The following is a 4,650-nucleotide window of genomic DNA, read 5'->3' on the forward strand; positions in this document are numbered from 1 at the left end:
CGGGCGGCCGCCTCCCGGCCTCCGTGGAGCGCGGGATGCACGGTCCCATCGACAAGCCTCTCCCGTTTTTACCGTGGCGTCGCGGTTCACCACGGCGGGCGGGTCGGTCTCCTCCGCATAAAAAGGGGGACCCCCGCTTTTTGTTCCACGAAATCGCACAAGCTTTTTTCGCATCCACGGTTTGCCACCGCACACCAAAATGCCGATCCGGCTGCTTACTTTAGCCAACAGGTGGAGCCAGGCGCGCCGTACTTGCGCGGCACTTCCCACGTCCACCGAAGTCGGTGCCAAGGACCACTTTCGGCGCCGGAGCCGCGTACGAGCCTACTCGAGGCGGAAGAACGAAGCCAGCAAGGGCCTGGCCGCAAGTGCGTTCAATTGTCGGGACGTCCAAGTCCCTCGTTCTTCCGTGCTTCCTCTTTCGGCAAGTCGTTGCGGCACCTTCCCAAAGCGCGCAGACCCGCTAATCGCGACGAGCGCGACGTGGCCGTGCCGCCTTTCCCTCGGCAGCAAGCAAAACGCCTGGCAACGTCGACGCTCCCCTAACCGCGATCTCGCACCGTGTTTCGTGTGGCGAATTCAAAAGCCGGCCGGCGCTGCTGCAACCATTACGGTCGGTACGCATACGCCGCGGAGGGCGGGACGGTCATCGGAGCGTGCGGTTCCTCCATCGAGTACTGCGCACCTCGGCCGTCGCATCGCCGTGCCATGACCGGCCGCGCGTCAACGCGAACCGGTGCCAGCGAGATCCCTCGCCTGCAAGAACCGACCGGCAGCCTCCGTCACCCGAGGACGCGGAGGCGCTTGCCGCGGACGGCGGGACGGTATGCACTGGTGCACAGCGGACCCGTCACATCGCCAGTTCCTTGACCGACCGCCGACGCTTGTGCCGTTCCTCTCGTACTTGGCAGTCGCCGCGCGATTGTCGGGTCTCGTTCTTGCACGCTCGAACGGTCGGGAGGGCACTCGGCTGGCGTTTCGGGAACGCGCAGCCTCGCCTTCTACCGACGTAACCACGACTCGCCGTTCGCGCTCCGCCGCTCCTGTTTACAGTACTAGGCGGTCCCGCAGCGGTCGGGTCGCGCATTTCGAGCGCTTCGAGCCACGGTGCAGTGGCGGGTCGAAAGCCGACCTATGAGTGCGTTGCGCCGTTTGTACCCGCGTCCGCCACCTGGCCGACCGTCCAAGGTCGCGGTGTTGGCGTCCGCTGGGCGCAACAATTTGTCACGGGGTGCCGCTCCACATTCAGGCAGCCCCGTGGGGAAAAGCCGACCCCGCGTCCAAACGGGGTCAGCGGCAGAAAGTGTCGGGCGCAGACGCAGCCGAGGCGCTCACCCTTCACAATCCGTTAATGATCCTTCCGCAGGTTCACCTACGGAAACCTTGTTACGACTTTTACTTCCTCTAAATGATCAAGTTTGGTCATCTTTCCAACAGACCGGCGCAACCGAAAGGCCGCGCCGGACATCGGTCCGAAGACCTCACTAAATCATTCAATCGGTAGTAGCGACGGGCGGTGTGTACAAAGGGCAGGGACGTAATCAACGCGAGCTTATGACTCGCGCTTACTGGGAATTCCTCGTTCAAGGGGAACAATTGCAAGCCCCTATCCCAATCACGAAAGAAGTTCCACGGGTTACCCAGTCTTTTCAGACAGGGATAAAGACACGCTGCTTCCTTCAGTGTAGCGCGCGTGCGGCCCCGGACATCTAAGGGCATCACAGACCTGTTATTGCTCTGTTTCGTGCGGCTAGGAGCCGCTTGTCCCTCTAAGAAGGTTGTAAGGTGCTGGGAACCCCGCACCTATTTAATAGGCTAGAGTCTCGTTCGTTATCGGAATTAACCAGACAAATCGCTCCACCAACTAAGAACGGCCATGCACCACCATCCACCGAATCAAGAAAGAGCTCTCAATCTGTCAATCCTCCCAGTGTCCGGGCCGGGTAAGTTTTCCCGTGTTGAGTCAAATTAAGCCGCAGGCTCCACTCCTGGTGGTGCCCTTCCGTCAATTCCTTTAAGTTTCAGCTTTGCAACCATACTTCCCCCGGAACCCAAATACTTTGGTTTCCCGGAAGCTGCCCGCCGAGTCATTTGAGTAACTCAGGCGGATCGCTGGTTGGCATCGTTTATGGTCAGAACTAGGGCGGTATCTGATCGCCTTCGAACCTCTGACTTTCGTTCTTGATCAATGAAAACATTCTTGGCAAATGCTTTCGCAGTAGTTCGTCTTGCGACGGTCCAAGAATTTCACCTCTAGCGCCGCAATACGAATGCCCCCGTCCGTCCCTCTTAATCATTACCTCGTATTCCAAAAACCAACAGAACAGAAACGAGGTCTTGTTCTATTATTCCATGCAAGTTTATTCAGGCGACTCGCCTGCGTTGAGCACTCTAATTTTTTCAAAGTAAAAGCACCGGCCATCTCGAGGCACACAATGAAGTGCACCAAGAAAGAACCGGCATGATGTTCAGTCCGAGCCGTCGCATCGGGTAGATGCACTACTCGTCTGGAACTGAGATCCAACTACGAGCTTTTTAACCGCAGCAGCTTTAGTATACGCTATTGGAGCTGGAATTACCGCGGCTGCTGGCACCAGACTTGCCCTCCAATTGATCCTCGTTAAAGGATTTAGAGTGTACTCATTTCAATTACGGGGCCTCAAAAGAGTCCCGTATTGTTATTTTTCGTCACTACCTCCCCGTGCCGGGAGTGGGTAATTTGCGCGCCTGCTGCCTTCCTTGGATGTGGTAGCCGTTTCTCAGGCTCCCTCTCCGGAATCGAACCCTGATTCTCCGTTACCCGTAACAACCATGGTAAGCAAGTAACCTACCATCGAAAGTTGATAAGGCAGACACTTGAAAGAAACGTCGCCGGCTCGTGGCCATGCGATCAGCACAAAGTTATCCAGAGTCACCACACAATACGGGCCGAAACCCGATCGATCTTGGTCTAATAAAAGCACCCGTTACCCAAAGGGCTCCAGGCTCACTGCATGTATTAGCTCTAGAATTGCCACAGTTATCCAAGTAGGAAGAAACGATCTAAGGAACCATAACTGATTTAATGAGCCATTCGCGGTTTCGCCTTATTTCGGCATGTACTTAGACATGCATGGCTTAATCTTTGAGACAAGCATATGATTACTGGCAGGATCAACCAGGTAATCGTTCGACTGCGCGTCCGTCCTCGCCTTCGGCGGGCCGGACGCAGTCTGTGTGCGGCGGAGGCCACCTTCAGGCGCCCCAACACGCTTATTTTGCACTCCGAGATGACGGCGTTCGAGCTCGCTACGGCACAACCTTCCCGAAAGACGAGTGGGAGCCGTGCGGCAAGAAGCACGTTCATGCTCGCTCTTTTTCGTTGCATCGACTCGGTCGCGCCGTGCGGGTTGCCCAAGCCCGCTGCACTGTCGGTGGACCGGCCGGAACTAGCAACGGAGCCGAGACCGCAAAGCCGCCAGACGACGGGTCACGCCCGCGTCTTCGGCGCTTTCGCATCTGAATCGCCCGAGGACGACACGGAACACACCTCGATATCGTGGTAAAACGGCACCGTCCGACAACCAGCCCCTAACGCATCAAGCGGATGAGGCTGCAGACGACTGCCGTGGATTCCCCTGGAGCAGACCCGAGGACACGCTTGACGAGGCCGAAGCCCGCCGCATATCAGACACCCGGTCGCTTTCGCGTACGCCGCTCACGAGAACCCCCACATAATAGCAGCGATAAGTACCCAGACCTCCTTGGGCACTAATACGAGCGTACTCGAGAAAATTTCACCGCGGGTGTGCCCCGAAACGTGTGGCACGTTGAGCGTGCCACAAGTCTACGTCGCTCTCAAACCCGCCGAGGTCGTAGAATTTGCGACCCTACTCACGAAATTGCCACCGAGGATACGGCCGCAAACGTACCGCACCTTGGGTAGGCCACGAGTTTGTGCAACACTACGCTGACGGCACAGCACCGAGGTCGTGCGCGCACGCACGGGAAAATTCCGCCGCGGTTTCTGCCGAAAACGTGAGGCACCACGACTCTCCGCAAGTTCGCGTCGACTGCGAAAGACCGAAGTCGTGAACGACGTGTCCGCTACTCGCCGCCGACACGCTGGACACCAAACGTACAACGAATCGACGGCGTCGTAGAGGCCCACGACGCGGTTTTCCTTAACGACGTCTCGGCGTGGCACCGACAGGTTAGAACGGCCGACCAACGTTCCCTGTCCGCCGTTCGGCTCAGTCGAAGGGCTCGGCGACTTCGGCAACGCTGCGAAGCCGCACGGTGACGCACGCCATGTCCCCATTTTTTTTTTCTTTCTGCGTCTGCCGGGGTGCCCCTATAATAGCAGCGATAAGCACCCAGACCGCCGTGGGTCGCTCGCCCCGGCTGACGTGGTTTTTCGTACTCCTGCGGCGGTCGCCGTCAAGCACGTCCAAATACGCTACTTTCGTGGGCGCATTCACGCTCTTTCGCTTCGCCGGAGTGCCAGCACTCACTCTGCCAAAAACGGCGAACATCCGAGCGGCGGTTCCCACTTTTGCGTCGGCGTCGCAAACCCCGCCCCGGCAGACGAGGTTTGCCGTACTCGTGCGACGGTGGCCGGCGGGCACGTCGAAAGACGCCGATATCGTGCGCGAATTGGCGCACCTTGGC

The 4,650-nt window shown here is 58.3% G+C and overlaps 1 non-coding gene across 1 annotated transcript; it reads right to left on the reverse strand.

The window, feature by feature from the left end:
* Positions 1-1,349: 1,349 nt before the first annotated feature.
* Positions 1,350-3,164, reverse strand: LOC142790808 (small subunit ribosomal RNA). Its single transcript, XR_012889787.1, has one exon. It is a non-coding gene; the product is annotated as a small subunit ribosomal RNA (ribosomal RNA).
* Between the last annotated feature and the right edge of the window lie 1,486 nt (positions 3,165-4,650).

Source organism: Rhipicephalus microplus, unplaced genomic scaffold, assembly GCF_043290135.1.
Source record: "Rhipicephalus microplus isolate Deutch F79 unplaced genomic scaffold, USDA_Rmic scaffold_124, whole genome shotgun sequence".
In the NCBI taxonomy this organism is placed as follows: Eukaryota; Metazoa; Arthropoda; class Arachnida; order Ixodida; family Ixodidae; genus Rhipicephalus; species Rhipicephalus microplus.